Here is a 9,710-nt window from a genome sequence, read left to right on the forward strand (position 1 = left end):
TTTGTTTTCTTCTTCCACCCTCCCTCTTCCTTCCTTTTTTCCTTTCTTCCTTTACTTTCTTTCCTTTAGTTGTTTCTATTAGTTCCCTTTCCCCTTTTATTTTTTTTTTCATTTTTTAAAGACACACAAAGAAGAAGGCCTCAAAGTGCAATGTTTTTCTGTTCCTTGATATCAAAGCTTTTCAATATCTATGCAGTCTTTTCTCTAGGGTGTTTCCTTTCCATTAGATCATGTGCAAACATTTATTTACTTTCTCATCTGATTCACACAAACATAAATCATTACATAGAAACTAAAATGGGGGGCATGCCGTTTATCCTGTCTGGTCCTGTTCTACTGTTACATATTATGAATCAGATCTTGAATTCAGATTTTATGGTCTTCTGTTTTATTTTGCTTCTTCTTTTCTGTTATGTGGATTATAAATTAAACTTGTGCTTCAGAGGTTCTTGGCTTGATTTTCAAAAGTGTATTTTGAGGCTGCTTGTATGCTGGACTTATACCTAGTCTCTTCCCCAAGATTATGTTTTCTTCTGTTTCCTCTCCTCCATAACACTACCTTGTAGAACACAGAAATCTGTAGCATGATACCTAAGGGCAGTCTATGGAACAAGACTGTCTTGGTTGAAATAACAGTTCTGATCCTTACATTCTCTGTGACACTGTGCAAATTACTTAACATGTCTGTGCAGTAGCAATAAAGTAGAAATAACAATATGATCCTCACAGGGAAGTCACAAGGTTTAAAATATTTGATATGCATAACACACTTAGAATGACTTTAGAAATACAATAAGAACTAAGAAGACTTATATGTTAATATTCTTTAAAATCATCACTCTTGCTAGTGACAAAAAGATATATATATATATTTAAAACATGGGAGGTTTATTTAAACACTTAGAATGCTGTTCATGGCTTGGTTGTTCTATGGTTTCTTCTTTTTACATAGATAACAAGTGTTTTAGCATTTTTCTTAAAAGTTCTTTACACTTTATTGCTCATTAGTTGATTGCCAATGTAATAGCATTTTCTTTTCATCATCATGAGTGACAAGATGTCAAATGGAGGTATTTCAATACTAATTAAAATGGTCAATTATGTACCTTGATGGCTAATGAACCCCTAGTCAACAGTGCTAGAAGGTTTATGTGAATTTTATTGACATTCATCAGCACTCTCTGACATCCCAATATTATTAAGCATATATCTCTATGCTTATAGATATAGAGACAGAAATAGACATATCATTAAAACAATTATTATTGGCAGGGAAATAAAATTCTCATAAATTTGAATTTATCTTTCTTGGAGAGTAAACAGGTTCTAGCTTTCTCTTTTCTTGAATACCTTATTTGAGATATTATGTTGTAAGAACTTAGTGATATTTTAATATCTTCTATTTGAAGCAACATTTTCTTAACCAAGAAGGGCCATTGATAGTAAGCATTATAATGTCAATAATCAAATTAAATGTAAATGGTCTAAATGTTCCAGTTTATTATGTAAATTGTTATAACTTGCAAAGAATATTTTGACCTGGAAAATAAACACTTTCACCCAAGACTTACAAAACTGAGCAAAAGTGTAATATTATGTTGTGTTATTTTTAATTGACACATCTGAAAATTAAGAATACCAAAAAAAAAAAAAAGCAAGAAGGATAGAGTAGGGCAAATAACTCCTTGGTACATATATATATATATATATATATATAAAAAAGAAAACCCGAAAACACTAATTTGAAAACATGCATGCACCTTAATGTTCATAGTATTATTTGCAATTTCCAAGATATTGAAGCAACTGAAGTGTTCATCAACAGACAAATGGATAAAGAAAATGTTCTCTGCAAGTTATAACAATTTACATAACAAACTGGAACTTATATAATACAGTCAGCCATAAAAAAGAATGAAATTTGGCCATTTGCAATAACATGGATGAACTTGGAGTGTATTATGCTAAGAGAAATAAATCAGACAGAGAAAGATAAATACTGTATGATGTCATTTATATATGGAATCTAAAAAGTAAAGCAAACTAGTAAATATAACAAAAAAGAGACTCACAGATACAGAGAATAAACTAGAACAAACTAGCGGTTACTAGTGGGGAGAGGGAAAGAGGGGAGGGGCAGGAAAAGGGGAGGGGATTAAGACATATGGACTACCATGTATAAAATAATTAAGCTACAGTGATATAGTATACAACATAAGTATTACAGCCAACAATTTAAAATAACTATAAATGGAGTATAATTTTAAAAATTATGAATCACTATATTGTACACCTGAAACTTATGTCACACTGTTCAATTATACTTCAATAAAATAATTGGAAAAATTTAGTTGCCATTAAAAAATTTCAGTGCAAATAAAAATTAAAGGCTAGCTTGGATAGATACAAAATTTGCTAGAATTGCTCAAATTAATTTGGATTTTTGTTTTTTAAAATTTGATTTGAGATTATGTAAAAATATGAGTTTATTGTCAACTTTCACTTCCTCTCATGAGTTATTTCTTTAAATAATTTGTATAATAAAGTTATTCTCAGCTATTAAGTATTTACTGCATTTATATTTTAGATATAAATATGTAGTAGTTATATAATCATATATATCACATAGTCATATATATCAAAAATATTTCTTTTTCTTTGCTATTGGTGTAATATTTGGACCTTAGTTTTAGTGTTTTCATGGCTATGTGGTTTATTTGCTATTTACTCACTAAGTCATATCCAACTCTTTTGCAAACCCATGGGCTGTAGCCTGCCAGACTCATCTCTTATGGAATTTCCCAGGCAAGGATACAGGAGTGGGTTGCCATTTCCTTCACCAGGGTATCTTCCCAATCCAGGCACTGAATCTCCATCTCCTGCACTGGCAGGTGGATTCTTTACCACTGAAAGTGAAAGTTGCTCAGTCACGTCTGACTCTTTGCAACCCCATGGACTATACAGTCCATGGAATTCTCCAGGCCAGAATACTGGAGTGGGTAGCCTTTCCCTTCTCCAGGGGATTTTCCCAACCCAGGGATCAAACCCAGGTCTCCCTCATTGCAGATGGATTCTTTACCAGCTGAACTACGAGGGAAGCCCAAGAATACTGGAGTTGGTAACCTATCCCTTCTCCAGGGGATCTTCCCAACCCCGGAATTGAACCAGGGTCTCCTGCATTGCAGGCGGATTCTTTACCAACTGAGCTCTCAGGGAAGCCCTTTTACCACTGAACCTCCAAGGAAATTTATGATTAATCATATCAATTTATTTCTATTTATAACAAAATACATGCTCAGGTTTAATTTTATTGCTTTCCACAAGTGGAAAGATTGTCATATCAATTTCATATATTGAAACGTATCCTTCCCTGGTGACTCAGATGGTAAAGAATCTGCCTGCAATTCAGGAGACCCGAGTTCAATCCCAGGTTGGGAAGATCCCCCGTAGAAATAAATGGCAACCAATCCTATATCTTTGCCTGAAGAATTCCTGAACAGAGGTGCCTGGTGAGCTAGTCTGTGGGGTCGGACATGACTGAGATACTAATACAACCTATGTATATATGGCTCTATATAATATATATTATAACATCATACTAATTATTAAGTACTAAATACACATCAGTACTTATTGACATTGTATACTACAATCTGTTTCTAAAAATGTTATATCTATTATTTCCATATGGTCATTTCAGCACCAATATCACATTTCTGTTAATTTTTAACAGTTTTATTGAGGTTAATTGATATACAAAAAATTGCATGTGTTTAATGTATACAATTTGATGAGTGCAAACATATGCATACACTCACGATACTATCATCAAAATAAATGTAATACAAGCATATTTCTCACCTCCCAGAGTTTCTTTGTGCCCCTTTGTTTTTGTTTTTGTGGTAAGAATGTTTAACATGAGATGTACTCTTTTAACAAATTTTTAGGTAAACACCATCTTATTGTTAACTACAGACACTGTACTGTACAATGGCTCTCTAGAACTTATTCATCTTATATAATTGTAATTCTATACCCATGGAACAAAAAGCTCTACATTTCTCTCTTCCTCCATCTCTAGGCAATGACCATTTTACTTTATGCTTCTATAAGTCAGGTTATACATCATCTCATACCTGTTGGGTGGCTATTATAAAAAAATAAAATAAAAATGACAAGTTTGAATGAGAACATACAGAAATTGGTACACTTGCACACTGTTGGTAGGAAGATATATGGAGTTTCCCCCAAATTAAAAATAGACTACCATATGATCCAACCATCCCATTTTGTATTTATTCAAAACAATGGAAATCGGGACTTTGAAAGGATATTTGCACTCTCATGTTTATTGCAGCATAATTCACAAAAAAGATATGGAAACACTTCAAATCCCCATCAACAAACAAATGGATGAAGAAAACGTGATATTTATCTTCATGTTTATCTCTCTATCTCTGCCTCCATCTATATACCATGGACTGTTAAACATAAAAAAGGAAGCCTACCATTGAAAACAACACGGATGGATCTGAAAGACATTATGCTTAAGAAATATGTTAGTTACAAAAGGACAAATACAACATAATTCCACACTTCTGTGATTTTTATAGCATATATAAATTGATGCTGTATTTCAAATTAATTACACTTGTCACATTCAATCATTCATTTGCTGTGAATTACTTCACAGTATAGTATTCTTATCAAATTGCTTTGCATTCTTTTACTTCTTTTTTCATTTTTCCTTGGTATATCCTTGAATATAAATTTATTTAATTTTTAACAGAACACTTTGGCATGCTGCCTTTTCCCAAGACGACCATAGTATCTTCTCTCAGCTAATATGCCTTTCTAGAATCTCACTAATTCTCACAAATTACTCTTCTCCCCTTGAATCTGAAAGAGTTTTTAAGTCATTTAAAATCATCAGAATGTGTCAGAAATCATTCAGTACAACTTCCAAGTATGGGAAGTGAAAGACAGTGAAGCTTCTGACTTTTTACCTGAAATATCGGGATACTCATGTTTTGAAACCTTCAAGTGTCATGCACACATTCCAACTGGCATATCATCATACTCTTAGGAAGATCAAATTAGCATTCCATGGAGAAAGACCACCTGGACTAACCACAAGCTCATCCAGCACCCAGACCTCACCAATACTTCAGTCTTAGTCACAGTTAGACTAGATCTACATTTAACCCCAAGACATAGCCATTCTGGTGAACATTTCCTGAATCCATTACTCACAAAAACCATGAGAGATGATGAATTACTTGTTTTGCTTTATGTCAGTGAATTTTGAGGAGATTTGTTAGTTATCAACAGCTAACTGGAATGAAATATGATAATTGGAATATTAGGAATCTGATAAAAGAGAAATTAAAAATTGTGTCATTGTACTTGAAACTGGATGGTTGATGAAAATTAGAAGACTGAGGAGGCTAATTGATGAAGACTACAGATTAGAGAAGAGAATGTATCGGACACTGGATAAGATGAGACCTAAAAAATACTTTGAGCTTCCCCCTAAATTATTAGTCATTGTGCAAGAATTTGATATCCTATCTCTGATTATAAGCAATGGATGGTACCATACATATAGCTAGAGTAACTTTATTTTTAAATAGCTTTTTTGAGATGTAATTTATATACTGTAAAATTAACTCATGTGCACAATGTAATACTTTTAGTGTATTTACAAACAAAATTTACAAAATCTAATTTTAGACATGTTCACTCCAAACTAAATCCTATGCCTACTAGCACTCCTCATTAATCTACATTTTATATAGGCAGGTTTGACTATACTAAACATTTCATATAAATAGGAAAACAAAAGATGTGGTGTTTTGCTTTTGTTTTTTACTTAGAGCTTTTCAATGTTCATCCATGTCAAACTATGTGTCAGTTCATTCTTTTTTTTTTAACACCAAAGCAATTCATTGTATGGATCTACCATGTTCTCTTTATCCATTCTTCAATTAAGATGCATTTTGATTGTTTCCACTTTGAGGCTATTACATTAGTAAATAAAGCTGCATTTGTTTACAAGTGTTAGGTGAACATCTATGTTTATTTATTACAGGTATATAGCTAGGAGTGGCTCAGATGTTAAAGAATCTGCCAGGAATATAGGAGATCTGAGTTCAGTCCCTGAGTTGGGAAGATTCCCCTGGAGGAGGGCATAGCAACCCACTTCAGTATTCTTGCCTGGAGAATCCCCATGAACAGAAGAGCCTAGCGGGCTACAATCCTTGGGATCGCAAAGAGTTGATCATGACTGAGAGAATAAGCACACATATAGCTAGGAGTGGAACTGCAGGGCTGGATAGTAATTCTATGCTTATCATTCTGAGGAACTAAAGAATTTTTCTGAAGTGGCGACTCCATTTTACAGTATCAGCAGCAATGTATAAAAGTTCCAATTTCTCCATTTCTTCACTAAGTCAAGAATTATGAGCCCTCCAACTTGTTATTTTTTTTTTCAGACTTCCTTTAAATAGTCTGGGTCTATTGTGTTTCCAAATAAATTTGAGTGTCAGCTGTTGGTATCTGCCAAAAATTTTAACAATAAAAGAGGAAGGAAGACAATAAAGAAGGGAAAATGGTTTTAGAGGGATTGAATCTGTAGATCCACTTGGGTAGTGGTGAAATTTTAGGAATAGGTCCTTCAAGCTATGAGTATGGGATGTTTTCCACCTCTCAGAAGCAGGATGAAAAAATAGGGAAATGGAAGTGGCAGTTTCCCATTTTAAGGATATATTCTGGAAGTGACTGTTCTGCGTTGCCAGTGCTTTTCAGAGCTTGGCTACTTGACCTCACCTACTACAGGGGAGACTGGGAAATGCAGGCTTATGTTTGGTCTGCATTACTTGCTTGTTATCAAGATAAATGCTAGGCTTCTGTGACTAAAAAGAATATATATTTATACTGTACTTTAAGATTTTCTGCCTCCTTCTGTGCAATGCTGTTTCAAGGAATCAGACAAGGAAATTAGAGTCAGCTTCCTTCAGATTATTTTTAAGAAAAGCCACCAGAGTGTGATATTACTCAGGTGTGTTTGGAAGAAGTAACTATTGCAAGACATTATTAAACTATTCTTTCCCACCTTTTATTACATTTCATGAATGTATACTTAGAATACATTAAGGGATTTACATGTTGTTTGGAAATATTTAACATCGCCTTCATGCTTTTCTAGCAAAATAACTTGCTTTAATGATTTTTATGAAATATTAATAATCAAATATAGTTGCCTGTTTAGCTTTATATTATACTTAAGATAACTATGATTTTTGTTTGCAAATACATAGAGAGAATAAATAAAATAAATCATAATTATTTTATAATTATATTACAAAGCATTTCATTGAAAAAGTAGGAAATGTGGAGTTTCCATAGCTGTGCATTGGAGGGAAACATGAAAATGACAGATTTATTTTCGGTTATGCTGAGCTTGAGATATTGATAATACATTTATTTGGAAATGTCCTAGAGACAGAACATATATTTGAAATAGAAAATTGAGGCTTGAAATATAAATGAGATTTTTGAAAAGCAGACAGCTGCTCTAAGTGATTTTAAATCTCTTGATCTCTGTGAATTATATCTTAAGATACTAAAAGAACTGGCAGTTGAGCCTGATAACCTTTTAAAATATAGGCAATATGTTATTAACCTGGAAGTACCACAGGTTCATGTGAAGTAAATAAGGTTGTGGTTCCACAAATAAGAAAAACATAGTTACAAAACAATCTATCCCAGGGAAGAGTATCAAGTACCCTGCTTAAAAGATCAATTTCTCATCTCTAAAAATGTAATTAGAATCTTGAACCTTAAAAAGAAAAAAAACAAGTGATTATCATAGGAACAATAAGTCATAACAGTACATTATTTTGGGGTAGACTCCCAAGGGAAGTGAAACACTAGCATCATTGGCATTGAGGATAGTTGATGCAGCAAATCATGAGAGAAACACCCTAGGTCTTGGATGCAACTATGAGGTGAAACAGCAGCTGATTGAAGCACCTTGAAAAAATGTTTCTTACTAGTCACTAAACATGGTTGGGCTTAACGGAAATAACATGCCTTTGCTTGTTGGCATGTGCTGTTTCTTGTGTAATAAATCCCAGTTTTCACTCAGCAAATTCCAAAACATCCTTTGGAAGAACTCAGGGACTGTTTCCTCCATTTAGGATTATTTAACCTCAGCCTAAGAGAACACCATTACCACTTTCACAGTCCCACATTTTGGCTTTCTTATTTTTGAGAATTTGCCCATTTGCTTGGGATGTTTGTTTATTTTGATCACACTCACTTGCAGTCCCTAGATTTAGAGGGCAAGAAATTCTGACGCTTAATTTTTTGTCAGTAGCCTGGAAAAGTACTTTGCTGCTATGCTGATGAAGAAGCATGGAAGTGAAAGAAATAGCAACATTTTAGATTAAAAAAATTCAAAGGACTTTGAAAAGTAAGAACTAGATATATTAGGATTAAATGAAATACCAACAATTTAAATTCACATGCATAAATACACAAAATACCAAGAACACAAGAACTGAATAGGAAATATATTCCTTAATAGTAGTGCTTATGAAAAAGTAAAGAATATTTAACTGATTTTAATCTCAATATACTTCAACTGTATAAAATAAATATTGCAATTGTGAAGTGTTTTAGAAACATGTTCATTAAACCTGTCTAATTCATCAAAATACCATACTTTGGTCAGTATATCTAAATTGTTTATATTTCATTTATATTTTGAATTAGTATTACATTTATTTAGTATAAAAGGATGTCAATGTTGAAAAGAGTTTCTGAATCACAATCCCTCACCGTCTCAGTTTCCACCCTTCCCAAACTCTTCCTTGAGTTTTCCTAAGGATACACAAGAAAATGTTATTATAGATTATCAACACTACTATTTTGTTTAAACACGCCTTGCCTGCTTTTAATTAAAAATATATTTTATAAATATCTCCATATTAATATAAAAATCTTCATTATTTTTACTGATGCTTAATATTTTACTGGATAGATGACCTGAATTTTATCCAGTACCATACTGATGAACATTTTTATTCAATTATTCAAAGTTGTAAATGGCAATTAAGTAAAAAAATATTGTAAATACTGTGTTTCACATAATCACATGTGTGAAATCACATAATCATGTAGGATATTCTTAGGTGTAGAGTATCTGAGTCACAGTGTGTATGGGAGCATTTGCAATTGTAATACACATTATCAAACTGTCAACTTAGTATCTCATATTTTAAATATATTTTGGTGTAATGCACATAACTTTGTATATTATTCTACTAGGGTATTGGTCATTTATAATCATTCTGTAGAAGCTTCCAGCTCTTAGAGAAAGTAATAATTTTTGTGCTATCAGTTGTCAAGATTTTGCCTTTTGCTATTTGTATTTTTAATGGTATATACATATATATATATACATATATATTTCAGCTAGTCAAAAATTTAATTAATTTTGGTAGGTGTGGTCTGTTTTTCAATCTTTTCATATCTGCTTCTAGATTGTGTCATAGCTTTAATATAAAATTTTCTCTAATTAGTAAAACCTGCTTCTCTAGTGTTTTTTACTTCATTGTTTCTATTAAGATTTTTGATCTATTTGGAATTAATTATCTTGTTGTATACGGCTTCCCTTGTAGCTCAGTCAGTAAAGAATCTGCCTG

This window comes from Giraffa tippelskirchi, chromosome 1 (genome assembly GCF_054371585.1).
Source record: "Giraffa tippelskirchi isolate mGirTip1 chromosome 1, T2T-mGirTip1v1.2.pri, whole genome shotgun sequence".
NCBI classification, from domain to species: Eukaryota; Metazoa; Chordata; class Mammalia; order Artiodactyla; family Giraffidae; genus Giraffa; species Giraffa tippelskirchi.